The 20454-nt window shown below is 34.3% G+C and overlaps 1 protein-coding gene across 9 annotated transcripts in view; it reads left to right on the top strand.

Annotated features, from left to right (window-relative positions):
* Window positions 1–20454, top strand: part of LRRC4C (leucine rich repeat containing 4C) — a 485229-nt gene that overhangs the window by 365663 nt on the left and 99112 nt on the right. Inside the window, exon 1 of one of the 9 annotated variants that reach the window (XM_054635473.2) lies at window positions 7068–7165. The exons of the other annotated variants lie outside the window; for them this stretch is intronic. The gene's annotated coding sequence lies outside the window, so the exon portion shown is untranslated. Of the gene's footprint in view, window positions 1–7067; window positions 7166–20454 lie in introns of those variants that run through there. 9 annotated transcript variants of the gene reach the window in all.

The raw sequence follows: 20454 nt of genomic DNA, 5'->3' as shown, positions 1-20454 counted from the left end.
GCTAAAGAAGCTCCTGGAATTGCCGGCACATAAATTCCTTCCAGTTTTAATACGGATTTGATTAATAGTGTGTTTGCAGGAAGCTCGCATGTTGCTCTTGTGACTCCTATTCTTGGATTTCTTAGTGGTAAAGTTCCAGATCTCACCAACCTCAAACAGCATGAATGAACATCTGCTGCCCTCATAAACTTTCGTTAGATATCTTCCCTGGTGCCTCTGAGTGCAAGCCTGAGCATAGCCTTGGAGAGGTATTACATGGGGCAGATGGCCAAATTAAAATTATTTCCTTATATAGCACAGATACAGTATTAAATCTACATAAATCAGTCCAAAAAACTACATAATACAGAGGAGGGGGAAGAGAACTGTGGCTTGATGTATAAAAATATAATACTGAATTATCTTATTAAAAAAAAAAATCCATAGGTGGGAAAGTTTAGGAGTGAAAAACTAATACTAGTGTCTTAAAATAAGAGGTTCTTTTATGCTATTTTTTGCATAAATGGAGGACATATATTATGCTGGCAACTCCATATGCATCACAATATGTAGTGAATATATATATATGTACATATACAATGAGGGAGGAATTAAAAAAAAACAACAACTGTGTATGTTTAAATGTTTTGTTCTTGAGGGCTTTTGCTTTCAGAAGTAAGTCTGCTTTCCTCAGTCATAAATATAACAAGTATTGTTACACAATTTTAAATCTTAATCGGATTATTCCAATAACATAGAGCCCATTATGAAAAATGGAATCTAAGTAATATTTTAAACTAATTATTTATGCAAAAACTATATGGGTGTCGATGAAATGCACAACATTTCTTTAATAATTCGCACATTATCTTCATCCAGTAATAGGAATTACTATAACTTTAACCAAAATAATATTTTCCAAAAAGGTCCTTCACAAGTAATGTGAAGGGGGCTTTTTCCTAAGAACAAAAAAGATGAAATTTTGATCTTCTTTTATGTCTTAGAATTTGAGATATATATAACAGATGGGCAGGGAGGATTGCCACTAATTTTTAAATCCATTTAAATCCATTTCACATTCCATGTGAAATGGAATAAATATCAATGCAGCCAATGTAGTATTTTCTATCTTTACTATGTAGTTTTTCATTGTATTTTCTGGAAATGTTAGAATTGCAATATATTTAACCAAAAGATTATTGTCAGTATATAGCTTCATATATCTCCTTTCTAAGCTTCTGGTCTAGTGAGAAGAAAGATGAGGGCAGGATGGCCCTCAATGACAGGCTGCTGAAGGATCCTATTCGATCTGTATTGGGTATGGCAGCATCTCAAATGAATAAATTCAGGTAGTCCAGGAATATGAACCTATTTGCAATTAATCCATTGCAGTTGTGATCTGCAAATGTCACAGATTTCACTGTTTGTCCAGCTTGCTATTAGCAAAAGTGTGCTTGGAACAAGACAAAGCATAGCATACAGATATTCCAGGACTTAGTCCATGCTTCTCTAACTAATTAATCAAATACTGTCTTTTGGAAAGCAAATAAATCAGCTCCTCAGAGAAATGTCTTCTTTTCTGTTTCACAAAGTACTTGCCCTGACTAAAACTCCACATGAAACTGTTTCATGCTAGTAGACAACAGTCACTCTGCTTAGAGAGGAAGTCTGTAATTCTTATGCAAAAAAATCCTCCCACTCCAGAGTGGTTTACTGTGTCATTTCAGAAATCTGTCTCTAGTCTATGTATTTTAATGTCAATAGAATATGCTTCTGTTTTTTATCCCTAAATGTTTTGGCAAACATGAAAGTGATCAGTTGACCATCTGATAGACTCAGTGAAGTTGCCTGTCAGACTTCTCAAGTTGCTGACTCCATCTGGTATGAAGTCAGGAAAACTGACTGAAAAGAAGTTCTGGTTTTATTTTTTGACTCTATAACCTTTTCAGTGAGTTCAAGCCATGAATTCAAACCAGCCATAAGAAAGGCCAGGTAATTACTTTGTGATAAGAAGAGCAGCACTGAAGGCTTTGCCTGGGGCTCTGAACACTGATTGTCGGATAAAACTCAGCAAAGTCCATGGCCCCAAAGGACTGCTGAGGCTGGACTGCTGTAGGCTAATATGCTTAGAGGAAAGGTCAGGCACTTGTGGAAGCCTGAACAGCAGACTGTCTCTGAGCTCTGTGGCTGGCAGTGTTCAGGAGCTGAGTGGGGAGCACAAAGGGATTGATTTAAATGAGTTAACTGATTCCTCTTTTCCTTAGGCCCACATTCCCCAGGCATGTGAGCGGGTGTTTGTACTGTCACTGCAAAGCACTGGAGCTCTAATGCAAGCCTCCTGCATAACTGGAGTGGGACATGAATATTGGATGTCTCAGGCCTTGGATCTAAAAGTTTGCCCCCATCCTTATTTCATGCAGTTACATTATAAGGAGTGTTTGGAGGAGGAAGAAATTATTTTTTCTCTTCTACATGTCAGGTTATTTCTAGGAAAATAGTATTCTTGGTTACATCCTATTACATATTGGCCTCCCACCTGATATGAGTGGCTAATAGTTTCTATTGGCAACCACTGAAAAATCAGAGAAGCTTTTTAGCTTTGATTTATGAGAGAAGCCAGAATAATGCTCAGGAAGAGCATAGTAGAGGTTTCACTTTCAGTAATTCTCATCTCTGCCTCATTTCATCTGAGTTCTGTTAGGAACACAGCCAGGTGCCTTCAGCATAGCCACAGCCTTCAATAGTTGCTTCCACAAGCAGTGATTACACATGAAAGGATGGAGGACTGCTGGGATTCCTCTTAAATTTGTAAATACAGTAGCTTTCATTTACTTGAACATCTTGCTTTTAATATTGTGTAAGAAGGATAGACTAATTAGTAACACTGCCAAAAGTAGGTGGTCATTTAAAACTTGTCTCTACCTAATGAACTTTCTTTGTTACCAGTGTTTGGTTTGGTTTGGTTTGGTTTTTTTAATACTTCCCTTTTTTTTTTTTAATTCACTTAAAACTACTGCAAGATATAAACATTTTTCATCTGGGAACAAATTTGTCTTCTAAATAAAATTAATCTATTGACTAGATTGCTCTCATAGTCAGAAGCTGCATTTATCTTCTTAATCCTCTCAATCATAAATTTAAATATGAATCGTACAGCTAGCCATTGCAGAAAAATAGTTGGAGGATGTTTGTCTGATTGTCAGGGTAATTTTGCAAGATTCTCAGTATGCTATTTGAAAATGGCAGTTGGTTGGGGTATTAAATTCTGCTCCAGTCATAAAAGTATTCTTCTTGAAAGATAAAAATGAAAAGAAAAAGGGGTTTATGTAACACCATTTTCCCTTTCAACAATCTTGGTGTTTTCTTCCATATCTGCATCTTGCATTATTGTTCTTCTCTATGTCCTCTTCCTTTATCTGAATCATAGGAGATATTTTAAAACCTACTGGAGTGGAAAACTACAAACTAAAGAAAACTTCCTTCTCTACTGAAATAATTGAGTCAGAAGGAATCCCTGTCACTGGCTTCTTTCCTGAATTGTCTAAATAGACACCTCTCAAAACAATTTGGAAATCATGAAGTTGAGATCTCCGCCTATTTTGATGTAAATTACTAAACAGTCACCAGCAGGTAGTAATTTAACTTCCAACCTGACTGGTGGTTGTGAATGTACCCAGGAAAACACCTTCAAATGGGTTAACTAAATGAATGTTTATATTTCACATCTACTGTTCAGTCTCACTCTGGCTTTACTTCTTGATTAGGTTTTGAGGGATGAAATGTTCCTGGTAGTTTTTTGTTATTTCTTTGCCTTTAATTAAGGACTAAATTGTACCTTCTGTTGCCAACTAAACTAATAACTTCAGTGTGAAAAATATGAAGATTCTTTAGTCCCTATGAAGTTTTTTGGGTGGAAATAAAGGTAGAATATGCATAAATCTTGTAAAGCTTCCACATATACATAAGAATTGCAGTTTTACTACTATGATCTCAACATGGATCTCTGACAAATAACTACTTATTGGACCTACTGGAAGGATGTGTTTTGTATTCAATTTAGGAAAGAAATTGAAGTAATTTTTTTCACATAAAAATAATATGGGTTGATAAAAATAATATTCAGCAAAAGATAATTTTTATCTCATTGGAATCTTATTGTTTGTGTTTTAAATACGTACATGCATACATATACTCATACATACATATATATACACACACATATATATACATATACATACATGCGTATATATTTATTTTCTCAGTATAAGATAGGAGCTTCACATAAATTGCAAACCTTTAGTCTCCTTGCTTTGCCCAGAAAACTTGGAATTCACTTGTTTGGGGAAATCTGTAGATGACCTAAAATGCTGTTTTTCTTCTGGGTAAATAATGGAGGTATGGGGGCAAGCAGAATGGCATTGATATGCTCCAGTGATTGGAGGTTTTTACTGTGTCAGAAAAAATCCATTGATTTTGTTTGCTTTGGTATGACCATGGATTTGCTTATATATCAGTAGATAAAGTAGACAAGATGAGTCTTTGAAATGAAATAACATGTCAGCTAGGTTGCAGTTGTATGTTCATGGGAGATGTTAATGCCACAGTAGAACATATGACTGCTCCCTTCTCCTGTGAGGGACCATAATGTATATAGGAAAAAAAAAAACAAAAAACAAAAAACCCGAAAATTAGGAGGAAAAGGGTCTTGCATAAAATATGAACATGGCCAGAAATGCTCTCTCAAAATAACAGAACTGTAACCAAAATAACTGAGGGCATGGTTGTCGCCTTTAGGTTCATGTGTGGAGGTCATCAGCAGTTTTTTCTGGTAGTGTCTGTGTGCAGGTACTTGCAGGCTCTGGTGCTCATGCATACACAGCAGAGGTTTTAAAAAGCACTCTGGTGCCTTGAAATGACTTCTCGGAATGAGTGTCTGTGACAGTGCTAAATGTTTCCTAGCAGGGGAGTGCCATAGGCACTTTTAATAGAATTTAGAAGCTGATAGAAAGAGGCAAACTGTATGCTGAAATCCTGCTGTCTATCTGCAGCACAAGTCTAGCAGACGGGAACAGCAAAACCTTCTGACATTCAGTAAACCCCGTAAGAGGTCTCCAGAGGGATTGCTTCTAGGAGTTGAACCATAACCTTTTCCTCTATGAACATCACAGTCTTTGTCTCACTGCGAAAAATGCTGGCCAGTGCTCTAAACTTGGTGTTGCCTATGACATTGGCATCTTTTCCTTGAGAGGTAAGAGAAACATGCTAATCTATTTCATATAGACAATAAAGACTGCTGTCTTCTGGCTGGGATAGATGGAGTGTTTCCTCCCATTGGCTTAATAGTAGAGGGTTTTCTGTAGTGTTGTCACTACGGCAGTGCATATAATATACCCTCATCTATGAAACCATAATTGCTGGCCTGCCAGTCCCTAATGTAACTTTCTTGGGAAAAAAGTATTTGTGGTGTTGTGATTCTGAGGAGAAAAGTGAGTGCTGGCCTATTTGGTGCAGGTGACTTCTAAGAAAATAATAGAATAACTTATCGGTCTATTGTCTGCAACTAGCTTTCCGCTCCCTGAAATTTTGTTAAAGATATTGGAAGTGTTCCAGGTATAATATTTCTGGATATGTTTTTAATTAAATTCTGTACTGCGGAACTGAGAATAATCAGCAGTATTTATCAAATACTATAGGTGAGGTATTTCAAATGTAGAGTTTTGAAATTTTGAAAATATGGCTGGCCTTGTTTTGCTGAAATTTTCTGCTCCTGAAAATGAAGAAGGATGTGTTTTTCCAGGCCATGGTGTTGAGTACAAAATGAAGTATTTTGATGAAGGAAATCAGGACATTATTCATGTCACTTATCCATAGCAGAGATGCATCCAGAAAGTTGCTTTGCAATGAAAGCCAAAAGAGTTTTATGTTATCTGCAAAGTTAATGTAGCAGGGTCTGACAAATAATTTCTCTGTTCATGACATACAGCCAGTGACCCTGGAAATCTGGAAGGATCCTTCTCTCTAAGGCATTATTATTCATTAGAATAGAATATTAATTAGAATTAATAAAAATAGAATATTTTGCATTAAATTTTATAATTAAAAAAAATAAATTATTGACACCAGTAATGATTTGGGCCATCCCTATGGTGCTGCTTGAATCAAGGCACTCTATGAGACTAGACGATTCAACTTCCTATATGCTTAGAATACTTTTCAGTAAAATTGGAAAGCTTTTCAGTAAAATTGGAAAGTCTACTTTCCTGTCTACTCTGCTGTAATTTGGAATAATTGAAAGTGGAATGGCTGGGTATCAACTCATATAGTCTAAATGTCCATGTACCAGTTGGCATTTACTTCTGCTTTAAGCTACACTCTATTCAGCTAAAAGTTTTTACCTATACATTCTGCTGTTTTGATTGTAAGTACTGGGAACATTTGCAGCCTCTTCTGTTCACTTCATAGTCGGTAACTTTATCAGTTCTACATGTGCCAAATACTGCTCTGCAGCATCTGGCTGTTAAGCTGTTTTATCTCCCTGGGAAAATTTTGGTTTAAACCCATGACTAACAATCATATAAAGATATGTCCAAGACAGATGCCTTTCAACTTGCCTAACATTTGATATTGATGTGTATAATAAAGTTAGTCTACTTCTCAGAACTCTCTAGGTCATTTAGGCTCTCCTGAGCCCAAGGAGAGTTTGAAGAAATCACTTATTTCTGTGTTTCATCTTGAGATCTTCAAAACACAAGATTTATGTCATAATTTTTTTCCACATTTGAGTCTTGCTGCTTCAATGCTTGTAGTTGTGAAGACCAAAACTATGCATGTGTCTTGAAAGTATATATGAAGCAGTAATGAAAAGCTGGTATATATACATGTACTTGGCTAAATACACTGAATAGATTTCCAATAAGAAACAGTATGAACACTGGAAGAAATAAGCAGGCAATATGTATTCTTACTGTTACCTTTCTAATGGTAATTCTCAAAAAAACAAATGTTAAAGCAGAAACATTTTCCTTGTTTCTAAACGGGAATTTTTCCCTATGCCTTTTTAGAATAATTTTTGTTTTCTTAATCATGTTACAAAGGGGCTTCTACCTCTTGGAAAATGGCATCGCTGTTTGAGAATGACAGGAAAATTTATCTATTCTGTGTTTAAAACAACCATAGAACTTAATTGGTGAGTAAATGAATACTTTTTCATATATTTAAAATGTGAGTTTGCTTAAAACATATTTGAAATATGTGTGGCTTTAGGTCAAATTACACCATGCTGTATGATTCCAAAATACTCTTTTGTTTATATACTAAAGATGTGAGTTCTGTGGTACTTCTATACCCACCTAATATAGATAAGGTACGCAGACTTTTGTTTTTAGAAGATATAAAAATCATGGACAAACACTAAAAAATGTGAATATTACCAATATTATATTGGAATGAACCAATGCACACTATTTTATATTTCTTATAAAGAATGTTGGAGTGAGGGGGAAAAAAAAAAAGTTGGGGTAGCCCAGTACAGGTTTTTGCTGGAATAGAACTATCCAAAATGGCAACGTGACCATACAATGAAGCTTGATACCTTTTCCTGTAGAGGGCACTACAGTTTGAGAAGCATCTTCTTGTTAGTAAGTAATTCTGCTACTGGGACACAGAGCAAGCAGATACTAAAAAGATAACCTGCTTATTACTGCAAAAATATCAACTCATTACAGCACATTATGAAATATCCATGACTTTGGAAATTATTTGGTTGTTGTATCATTCCATTTCACGGTAGGGGATGTGCACAAAACAGAAGAAGTTTCTGTGGTACAAAAAAATTTTGAAGAGAAGCTTCACCGGGGAACTGGTCACACCACGTATTATATAAGTGTTGAAGAATTATCAACAGTTGTTATTTTTGTGTAAACATTATTCTTCCATTTATTTAAACAGAGAACATTTTTTCCTATCTCAGTTTATCATGTTAGGAATTCAGTTGGTTGTCTTCATCATGTCATTGCTGCTTCACTTGTCCATTCCACATTACCATTCTACCCTCTTAAAAAGAGCAAAGAATAAAGATGAAGGGAAAAAATGAATGAGGAACTCCTATTGTTCTGTACAACAGCTTTTTTGTGGGCTATTTGAGACTTTTTTCTTTTTTAAAATTGTGTGTTCTGCCAAGAGGTTTAGAGAACACAAACCTTTTCAATACTCTTGTAAAATAACAGGGAGATGTATATTTTTTTTTTACAGTCACCAGCATTTGAAGGGAAATTACCTCAAAATAATTATAAGATTGGCTGGTTTTTATCCTATTTATTGGGTATGCTGTAAACATTTTAAATCCACTGAATGCCAGCTAAGGCCAAAGTAGTTTTTCTTTTTTCCCATTTTATGTATATCTGTGATTTTTGTCTTAGTGATTTTATTCTTATATTCATCATCAGCCATAGTAGTTGTTGCAGATTTGTGCTGAGGGTTTCAGTACAAGTCTTACGAGGCTCATGCTAATGCTGTCTAGACTGTTTCTATTTAAATTGTGAGAATGTGACCTACTTTCATCTCTGTCACTGCATCTGTGGATTCTCCTATTCATGTCATATTAATTCATCCAAGTTTAATGATTGTCCTGCCTCATTAGCTGGGCTTACAGGACACATATGGGAGACCTCAGCCAGGCCAAAACGTGTTTTTCAGTCATGCCAAGAACATGTCACTATGTTTATCGTGCCCTTTGTGACCTGGTGATCCCAAGTAAATATGCCTAGTAGCTATTATTAATGGTTGCTGAGATAGATTTCACAAAGTTTAAAAAAATCACTTATGATAGCCTGTCCATCTGTACTTTAATGATGAATGAGTCATGTTCACTCCTATGCATGCAGATTCAGCAACAAGAATAGAGTTTTAATGCTGACTTTCCTTGGAGCACTGAATAGAAAAAAATACCTTTGGCTTTTAATCTGTAACTTGATGCTACATTTCATTACAGCTTTTGCCAAAATTTGATGGGGTTTTTTTGCCTCTGTAAATGTAGAAGTTTCTTGAATCTCTTCCACTGCTATTTGCTTTTTTTCCTGCTATCCATCAGTTAATTAGTACAATAGAAAGCATGTCAACATAATTCACTAAAGAAACTTCACTGGACATAAGATGTTTCAGGTAGCTGATCATGAAGGATCTGGATTTGTCAGTTAAGTATTTAGATCCTCTGGAATATTTCAGCAATTTCATAGTGAAATTGCCTCAGACTTTTCTTAAAACAATGGAGTTTCAGATCTAGTATTTTCATAAGCATTACTATTTTAAATATTAGTCTCTTCATGGTATAGAACAAAATATTTTTTAATTAAAGAAGAAAATAAAAATATCTCAAGTTATCCAGTTAATAGATTAAGTTAAAATACTAAAATTTTATTAACAACTTACTTGATTTTTCTGTCCCCCAAGCTTATCACTGCTTATTTTGTCTAATTAGGGATGGTTTTCAAGGGGTTGAAGAGTGAAATTATTGCATGTTAAGGTGGTAAATTTGGCTTTCTGACTTAGTTGTTGAAATGTTGCAGACTGTGGGGAGTTAACAGTTCCATAATGAGATTTAGTTGGTGTTTATTAATTTATTCTTCTTGTCATACTACAGTGAAATTGAAACACAATACTTCTGATAGACAGCAATGCATGGGCAAGATCAGAAAAGTGTCCTGGAAGTTAGGTGATTAGGACCTGACTGTTGTGAATCTTCAGAGAGATGATTCTGAAAGACATAAACATCCCTTGCCTAATGAGATGTTCTAGGTGTGGTCAGTATTAGACTATAATTAGTTAATTTACTTATCACTCAGATATAGGAGTTATTCTACATATAGCTTGCTGCTAACTTATCTATAGGAGGTCTGCTGTATCTTAGCAGATGAAATAGTCACTGTGCAAAGCTTCACACAGGAGCCATAGACTATTTTAAATTCTCAAGTAAAAGCTGAGTGGTTTATAAATGGTTGCTAGGCCTTCTGGTAGGTTTCTACACCACTGTATGTTGCACTGTATATATCCCTATGAATTAAGATCTTTGACAGCAGGAGTATGGTGTGGTTACTGAAATACAAACTGTGTTCAGCATACAGCTGGCTTCAGTACATGGCAGACAGTTGTCTTCATTACTCTACTGTTTAAATTAAAGGAAAAACAGATCATCCTAAAACTAGATAATTAACAAATTCTCATGGAAATTTTTTTAGAACTTCAGAATCTAAGTACCTTTCACTGAGATAATTAATAATCCTTTTTAAGGATTGCAGGGTTTTTTTTGTTTGTTTGGGGTTTTTTTTGGTTTTTTATTTTTTTGTTGTTTGGGCACTTATGTTTAGAGTTTTTTGGTTTTGCATTTTTTTGGAGAGAGGTGGGTGGGTTTATTGGTGTTCGGTGGGGATTTTTTGATGTGGAAATTCAATTAATGTGAATATTTTCCTTATAAATCTTTCTCAATATGAAACAGAGCTGCTATGAGCATAAGTGTCTCGTTGTGTTTGGACTGGATCATCCAAAAGTGAGTGTACATTTGCAATTAGGTGTGACTCACACAGTATTAAAACTCTGCAGTGTATTAGTTTAATTGTATATAAAATGCAAGAAAATGTAAAACTTAGAATAAGGTTTCTAATAGCAGAAGAAAAGCTTTCCTTCTTAGTTAAAAAGCCTCTGTCATGTTAGCATTACTGCATTAACTGAAGAAACAGGAATCCTGAAAGAATTTATTTACAGTTGCAAATCCATCAAAAGGAGAAGGGACTGAAACCAAACAAGGCTAAATGATTCATTCAAGGAGTTCAAGAAATCTTGGATTTAGTGGAACACTGAGGGGGTTCCAAGTGCAAGCCTTGGATGCAAAGCTGTGGGGTATTTTTGAATACCAGAGCTCTCAAGACCCTGTTCGACCTCTGATTTATAGGTTGACATTTACAAAGTTTTAACTACTGGTTGGAAATATTATTAAAAAATTCATTGAGATGAACTCAATTATTTTGCAATTAATTTATTGATTAAAATTGTAGGTACCAAAAGTTTCTGTTTAAAACCTAATGGATTTGAGAATGACATAGAACATATGGTATTTAGAATTCTTTTCCTCTGTGCTTTTTTTTTTGGGAAGTGCTCCTTGCTGCCTTATGTCAAGCACTCAGCAACTGCACATGTCAGTATCTTTTTGTAACTTCCCAGAACAGCCTAAAATGGTTAAGTTTACAGGAATACACTTGTTTTCTATAATTCATTCTTAAAAGAAATCTGCAAAATGGAAAACAGGTTGGATTCAGTCACATATAAGTAGAGATGTAGCCTCCCTTACCAAAAATATCAAAGTGTTAGTGTAACATACAATTTTTCTATATATGCCTATTCAGATAGTATGGCCTAAATGTTACACAGGTTTTTGAGTTGTTTTATGATCAGTGATGATGTGATGAGTTGAGTAACAGAATTTTTATTTTTCACTTTCTCCCCAGAGACATTTTACTCATTAAAATTCAGTTACAGGGAGTATGTGGTCTTCATACTATGTAAGATTAAAAAAGTCATATAGTGTAAAAGCTGAAAAAGCACTGTAGGATGGTACTCAGCACTAATGCTCTTATTAAACCCAGCAATATACTTAAAGATATTTTCAGAGGGTAGTTTTTTCTCTCCTAATAAAACCCACACAGGCATTTTGTGGGAATGACAGAGACATCACTGCATGCAATAGTTGTTTGTACCTTGTCATGCATCAACTTTGTCTCATTTCAAATGTAGAAGGAACAGTTGAAAATCATCACTCTGAGTCACACACTGTGACATTTTTCCATCTTCATTTTTTGCTGTACTATTTATTGGTTTTTTTTTCTCTGTGTCCTAAATTGCTGATCTAAATTACAAAAATCTAGAAATATGGGTATCTGGAATGGATTTTTCAGATGATGTGAATTTAAGCAAGTGGGATTAAAGTGGCATGTGGTCTTTATTCCTTCTAAGACACCGTAGTGTGTTTAATACAGAAGCTTCAAATGGGAAAAAATAATGGAAACCAAACAAACAAAAACTGGATGAAAAATCATAATGCTAAGTACAGACAGAACCATCTGAATAGCAAATACTAGCTGTGTTACTAGAATGATTTGGGAGTCACTTAACACTGAATCTCACAAAGCAATGCAGAAAACATATGATGCAGAAAACAACTCAGAAGTACTTGATGATGTGGACAAAACACTTATAAACTGATTGACACTTTCACAAGTAGTTTTTAAATGTGTACATGGCAATCTTGGCAATGTTATATGAAAAAATTATTTCCTAAGGGCAGATTGTGTATCTGTTAATAATTAGGATTTTGAGGTTATTTTAAGAGTTTGTATTTTAACCTTTGACTTTGAAAGACAAAATTATGAATGCATGCATGGGGATGATCTTACAGCTAATCCTTTAAAATTCAAAATCAAAAAGAAAAAGTACACAGGTGTCAAAATAAATTAAAATTTTCTCTCATTTTCTTTCTATTAAAACCAATTTTGAAAAAATAATTTCAGAACAAAAGGCACATTGATCTTGTATGCAGTGTTTTTGCTTTGGATTTCTGAGGGTTTTAATAGAATTTGAAATTCAGCTTCAAAAAGGAGCTATTGAGCTAATACATATCTTGGCAATGAGGAGAAAGAAGGTCTAGAAAAACTGGCATTTCAGAAAGAACTGAAACAAGTGACACTGAAAAGAAGAGAAGAATGAGGTATGGAAGTGGGGGAATAGTAGAATTTTTCAGTGCATAAAAAGTTGTGGCAAACAAAGGCAACCCATGCTGAATGTGCGCAGGATATGTTGGTTAATATTGGATATGGTTTCTGTAGGATATGGGTTTATACTGTGACAAATTTTTCCATGTTGTTAATGGAAATCTCATTCTAATATAGACACTGAAATATTGGACCATAAGGCAGTAGAATATCTATTACTAAATTCTTCCTGAACAATGTAGAGTGCTTATCAAAAAGGGTGACAGTCTAACTTGTGAGAGAAGGTAGAGCAGTAAAAATATTACCTGTTTAAAGGAACTAATTTTCTAACTATAAAATGGGATAGATGACTTCTAGATTCAAGGTGAAGATTATTTTTACATTCAAACCTCATAAAATTAATTAATTTCCAAATTGTAGTGTTTCTTTTGTAGTGGCATTTAAAGTACAAACCTGTTCTTAGTTTTGAAATGGCAAACAGACTGGTTTGTACTACTGCTAACACTTGAAAATATTCATAATATATTTCTGCTATTTACAGCCTGTCTTCAGACCTTCAGAATACAAAGCAGCAGTGATTTTCCCATAGATTGCAGAAATGAGTTGTTTTCCTGAAACAGAAACTCTAATAAAATAAATTAATTTAACTGATGGCTTAAAATTATGACAGTGACTTACAAGATGCAAACAAACTGTTTATGGTTATGTGGGAGCCGGTCTGTGAGAAGTAAGTGCAAGAAATTCACAAAATCACTCTGAGCTAAATATACAGAATTATTTGTTAAGGGAAATTAATTGACTTTTCCCCCTGGTGCTTACTTCTTACAGACAATTAAAGCATGGTAAGTCCAACAAGTAGATGTGTGAAAATCAAAGGTTTTACTCCAATTCTAGTGGCAAGATGGCTATTTGTGGCAAACTTGAGTGACATTAGAACTTCTTCATTTTGTCTTGTACTTTTCTAGTAGCTTGAGAATTATTCAAGGTTGAATTGATTTGCATGAATCAGTATTTAAAAAAAGTCTGTCAAATGCAGGCATAAAATATGTTCTTTTCAATTTAAGGTCATACAAACACAAATGTTTGGAAAAAAAGTCTGTGTGCAACCACTCTTTCCACTTCACCACTGTGAAGTGAAATTACATAGCAACAGATTTGAGTATTATTAGAGTGGTTATTGAAAGCAAGGAGAAAATCAAGAGTTGACTCATGTATTGCTGAATTTACCTGAAATGGGGAGCATACAAGTTTGTTTATTTCTGTTTGATGATTTGAACATTTTGGAAGTAGAATCACAATCAAGGTTACTGTGCAGTTTGAAGAAAGTTGTGGTTACATATTCTTAAAGCTAGTAATTTTATTCCCCCTACTCCTCCAGTTTTCTTCTTTTGCTGTAAATTAAGCTACATTTTTGCTTTAACTCATACAGGTGCCAAGAATGATTTATAATAATAAGTCTGCAAGTTAGTCTTGCTTATTTTCTCCTTTTAGCTGTGTTCTGTTGGAGATACAGGACTATCTTTTACAGTTAAAATTTTTATTTTTGAGGAATAAAAAATAGAAATCACTCTTGGTTTTTTTTAAGACTTCATATTATTTTTTTTTAATTATTACTGATGGATGTTTTAAGAGTTGTTGACAATGTATCCTAACTCCTTAAATGACCTATTTAGTATAATTCATATGCAACACAGTAGGCATAGGTCAAAACATCTCTCTGCAATCTCCCAGACAGTCTTTCAGAAGTCTGGTGTCATGTCCTATATACATGGAAGAAAGGTATCCACAGCCAGAAGTGCATTCTGCTGCATCAGTGTCACCTTTATCAACATCTGTACAAAATTCCTTGATGAAACTGTTACATAAATCTTCTTAACAATACATAGTTGTTGTGAACAGGTAATGAGATTATAAGGAAAAAATTTGGTCTCCTTTTTCTCTATTTTTTTTTATCAGTTGGTTTTGTTTCAGAGGCCTTGATGCTTTGATAGTGCTGGCAGGAGCAGAGGAAGACTGTCAGAGTGAGACATCTCCATTGCTTGTCTGAACTTTGGCATAAGAATGACAGTTGTCAGGAAAAACTCAACATATATGCTGATCCCCAGTTGATTTTTCATGTCTTCTGATAATTTAGACTTCACTATCCTCATATGATATGTTAAATTTTTTTCAGTATGTCCAGGTTATTTCCTCTAGGTTACTATTTACAGCTATAAATTCACACAAAATTATTTTTACTCTGCTTGTGTGGGGCAGACGAGATAAGTGTATGCATACACACATACTTAGGTATTATAAAACAAGAATAGCTGACAGACATTTTATAAAGGTGAAAATAAAAAAATAGAATCATAGAATATTCTGAGTTGGAAAGAACTCACAGGGGTCACTCAAGTCCAACCTCTGGCCCTGCAATTCAGCTTTTCTTATGAAGGTAATTCTGACAAAGTCAATGTATATAAATTGCTTGAGCAGGTCCAGTAGGAACTGGCTGGTAATCATTAGAAATATCTGAGAATAAACCCTTGGTGCACATTTGGCCTCCCATTTCAATGGACATCCACTATGACCACAAACATAGTGGTCAAACTGTCTTATGCATTTACAGTTTTCTCAAGTATCATTCAAAAGCAGGATCTTTTTATAATCTCTGTAATTCTCTTCCTTAGTATATTCATATCCTAAAATTACATATGACTAAATATTGTATTTTATATAATTTTATTTTGATTAAATATTTTACGTAGACTTACATATCAGAGTATTAGAAAAAACCTTTATATGCTTTTTATCAAGATTTTCAAACTTGCCACATTTTCATGAAATGTCTTTTTAGTCTGGCTTCTAAAAATTCAGAAAGATATGCCATATCTAAAAACATTATAAATTTATGTAGGCTAAAGTAGACCAGTTTCATCTGGAATGATCCAATGTAATTTGAAATGGAAAATACAGCTGCTTCTGACATATTTGGGTAAAAGTTATCTATATTAGTTATACTTTATTTATTTGAAAGACTGGGACTTGAGATGAACATTTTTGTGTTGGATAATTCATTCTAACTTTATTTTTAATAGTGAATAAATCCAGCACACCAGAGTATCACAAGGAACAGCAGGATATCAATAAAACTCAGAGAATAAAAGCAGATGTCCCATAATGCCCTGTTGACAATCTTGCATAAAGATCATCACTTCTTTAGCTAATAAACTTGTTGAGGTACTGGGGATACAAGTGTTCTCTCATCATTCTTAATACCTTGATCCTGCTGTTCCGGTTTTAAGGTTGCCTTTTCAATATTTTCATTCTACTTTTAAAGGTATAATATTTGGTGAAATATTTCTAGTGCCTAGATTAGCAGAATGGGTGCTATTTATTCCTCTGAGACCATGCAGTAGGTTCCTATTCAATATACAACAACTACCAGCATTGTAATGCTGAATTCAGCTCCCAGGAAAGCATAGACAATATTCCTAAGCAATTCCTTCTCACCGTAGCTCCCAGTTTTCATATTAATAATAGGGGGAAAATCCCTAAAACTCTGGGATGGTTAGAAAACAGGTAAGATATGCCAGAGACATTGTGGGCTCTTGTAGGTGTTGCATGTCTCTGCTGGATGTGCCTTGAGATACTCGTTCTAATCAGATATATTTGAAGCAGGACACTGGACTGGTGACCCCTTCCAAAGTAATGGCTCATTAATTTAATTTGTCCCTTGTAAATATTATTGGGAAAAAACCCCAAAAAAACAACAAAACAAATCAAAAGAGAACACCAACAAAAGCCAAACCAAGAACGTTCTAGGAAGAGTATCACATTCTGCAACAGTATATTTCCTCTCTTCTTTGTCTTTAACTTCCCTGGTTGTTCAATAAGAAGTGTAAAGATGAGGTAGTTTTTATAAAAAGTTTGGCGAAAGTCATAGGATAACAATTCTGAATCTTATGAAAAATTAATTATACATGGTGCAGTGCTTATTGAAAGAAATTGACTTTTTAATGAAGATATGAATACATAAATCCTTTCTAGTTTTCATTTTTATATTCATCCTGACCTTCCCATATCACCTTTGCCCTCAGCCATGTTGTTCTAAATTGCTTGCTTACTGTTGTTCTAAAATTGTTCAGTGAGTTTGGAAATGGTCAGACAATGAGGAACATGTTTTGTACTGCTTAGACCATTAAGCTCCTGATCGAGTTAGAAAGTTTTGTTCAGGTCCTTTGTCATCAATGTCTTTTGAATAATGATAAAGAAAGATGGTGACATGATGGTGACAATATTGTCTTTTACCTACTAAAATTTTGAAAGAAATTGAACACAAATCCCAATTCTAGCTGTTGATGTGAAAGTTCTGTGTGGTAATTATTGCAAAACACTTACCAGAAGTTTTGAGGCTGGTATGCTTTGTGGGTCTGTGAGATGATGCCTATATATGGATTGTAGACACACTGCCATGAAAAGACCTGCATCAGTACAACTTAATGTGTGGGTGTTTTCTTAATTGAAAGGTAATAAGTTTACAGGGTTTCATAGATAGATAAATACTAAAATGCTACTAACAAATTGGTATTCTTGATAGAGGAGCATGATAATTAATTGCTCTTAATAGCTTCCTTGGAAATGCACTTCACCTCAATCATTACTGCTCAAACTCATGGTCTAACAAGGAAAATTACCATATGATTTTTATCATATTATCAAGTGTATTCTGAAATAAATATAATGAGTGAAGTATAGATAATGTTTGGAAGTGCTGATACCAGCTGCCTGAAAGTCTCTCGCAAGGTTGGTTGCAACACACTGCAGTAATGTTTTATGACCTGGTAAGTCTGTTTGAGGATTCTCTGAATTTCTGCTAAAGCCTGACTTTAAAGTAAACCAAAATCCCTAAACAGAGACTGCTAATGTGTATGGGAAAAGAAAACAGAAAGAAGCAGAAAAATTGAAGAAGTTATCTCAATATTGCAATCATTTTAAAGATGGGACTGAAAAATAAACTTGCACATTGTGATTTCATTGTTTGCAAATACTCAAGGAAGCAAATTCTTGTCAGAAAAAAACTTCGATTTTTGTTCATAAAAGCTAATTTTCAAATACATAGAAACTAAGTTTGATTTTTTTATATCTATAAATTGATAATTTCATATTCAAGAAATTAAGACTGCCTTCTTTGTCTAAGTGACTCATTTGTTTTTTGTGTGTGTGTTTGAACCTGATGCCTATATCCGATTTCCTTTGCTGACTTATTTATTTTCATTCTTCCTGGGTGATTTTAGGCTTTGTATTTGTGCTTTCTCTGACCCTGCAGATTCTACCTTCTCTTGTTAACCTTTCTTCCTCAATGCAAAGCACTGTGCTGACGTTGGTACCCATGCAACTTCTAGAGCATTTTACCTGTTCTTTGTTCAGATCACTTTCTCCAAGACTGATGATATATCTTGTTGGATAATATTTAATGGCTACTTTGCATAGAGAATTCTGACCACCTCAGGAAGCCCTTTTAGATATGTCTCCATTTGTAATGGGTGAATTTTGTTGATAGTAACCAGTTGATGATCCCTTTGCTTGTGTTGCCAGATCCATTTCGCAAAGAGCAGCAAACTTGTGCCTGGATTGTTACAGAGGTATTTTCCCCAAATGACCTGTGCTTCTGCAGCCCCTCAGTGCTGTTCAGCACTGATAAGGTGCATGCTCTCTGCTGTGCATTATGACAGTCTGAGTGACATGCCATGCAATGAATAATAATGTGTCATAGCTGCAAGTAGTTAGAGCTTCCCTCACTTCTAGCACCTCGCCTAATGTGCCTCTCCCACACACATTTGTGACAAAGGGCTGAGGTATATTTATATACTTGCTCTCATTTAACCAAAGCAGAAATTCTTGTCATTCTAGAGCTTAGCATATAAGGTCTTCATCAGCATGGTTGCCCTATAAATATCCCACTTAAATATCTTAGAGAACCAAATCCCAAGGATGGGCATTGGTATAATACAAAACTAGCCCAGAGAAAAAACATCAATCAGTTTGCTAAAGTGGGACTATATAAAATGCAGGTATTTGAAGTTTTTTTGCAGCAAGGTACAGAAGAGGTATCTCAAATATATCCCGTCTTAGTATTAGCATATTCTGGAAATAAATTCCCATCTGTGAATAAATTGCCTAATGCATATTCTCTCTGCATAGAATTGCCCCAGTAATTATGACAAGCTGCAGTTTGTTTTGAGTTTTTAGGGTTTTTTTAACTGACCAGCAGGCTTAATGACTGACTCATATCTTGCCATGCACTGCCTCCCACCTAATACCATAGTGACAAGCTGCTCGTTTTCTTCTGCTCAAAAGAAATAAGGAATAGAAATTAAGTCTTTTGAAAAATGGGGTAGTTGTCAATATCAGTATGATTAAACTGACCTGGATGGTGCTGACTACCTGCAAGGTTACACATAGACCTTAAACATTTAGCATGTATTAATTACTGTTATATTAGGAAACAAAAAAATAGTATTCTTTTCTGGAAGGCTTCTAAAGATGAAAACATATGGGAGTTAGCTGATTAATGCACTTAGACAAAATCTGTAAATCACAGAATTTTCCAAATCCACACATTTAAGCACCTTTTAGAATATCTTTTAGAGACTTTGTTTGCAGAATAAAGTCAGGTTTTGTGATGCTCTGATGTTGCTCAGACAATTTTAAAGTGAAGAATTTCAGCAAGTGCAAATTCTTATGTGAGCAATAAGAATTTAAGAATTTTTGATCTTAAACACATTAATTTAATAGGAACAATGCCAATGCTGCTCTGCCTAAAAAACAAACAAACAAAAAATCCTAAACTATTGAGTTCAAGGACCAATCCGCATCAGTCTCTCTAAAAATATATACTTTTTAGTATCTAAAATATAGTTTATTTTCAAATATATATCTAAATTTTGTCAATTATTTCTCACACATTTTGGAATATTCTTTTGTATAAATAGCTATTCCTTAAATATTTCTGACTATAAAACCTCCATGTCAATTACATTCAAACATTAAAGCATCTAGACATTTCCATTTTTCATGATAAACATCATGTACATAGGTTATGTATCTCAAAAAAAGGCAGAAAAAAACCAATTTTTGATTCTTCTATCTGCAGTAGTCATGCAGGAAAAGAAACAGCAATTTACATACCATTCTGTGATTTTCAATAGCTATGTGAATTCTCAAAAAAATGCTAAGGGACAACAATTCTGTAAAAAAGACCACATTGAAACCACATATTTATTGTTTGTTTTCATATCAATAAATAAAAAGGGATAGATTTCTTTTTTGTTTGTATTTATTTTCCTAAAAAACCTGAGGGCAGGAGCATTAAATAAAAAAACCAAACTGATTTGTCTTTAATTATCATATTTCTTGGGACATATTTTAATATGAAATTGAAACAGTTTTTGCAACCTTAATTTTTTTGAGAGATTGCATTAAAATTTTTCTTTGAACCTAATATTATTCTTCTAAATTTCTCTTCCAGAAATGAAATGCTAGTAAAATGTACTGTATGTGCTTTAGTATTATAGATGGTTAATTCCTGCTTCCAATTCTATGCCTTCATGGATGGAGTTACTAAATGTGTTTTCCAAAAATGATGACTCATTGTAGTTGGCTCGTCTTTGGAGAACACATTTTAACTGGAGCTGGATTTAGCAAATATTGCTGTGCTGCTTTTGAAAATAAGGCCCAC

Source organism: Agelaius phoeniceus, chromosome 6, assembly GCF_051311805.1.
Source record: "Agelaius phoeniceus isolate bAgePho1 chromosome 6, bAgePho1.hap1, whole genome shotgun sequence".
Classification (NCBI taxonomy): Eukaryota; Metazoa; Chordata; class Aves; order Passeriformes; family Icteridae; genus Agelaius; species Agelaius phoeniceus.
Note: the sequence above shows the minus strand (reverse complement) of the source record. Positions and strands in the feature narration are given on the sequence as shown.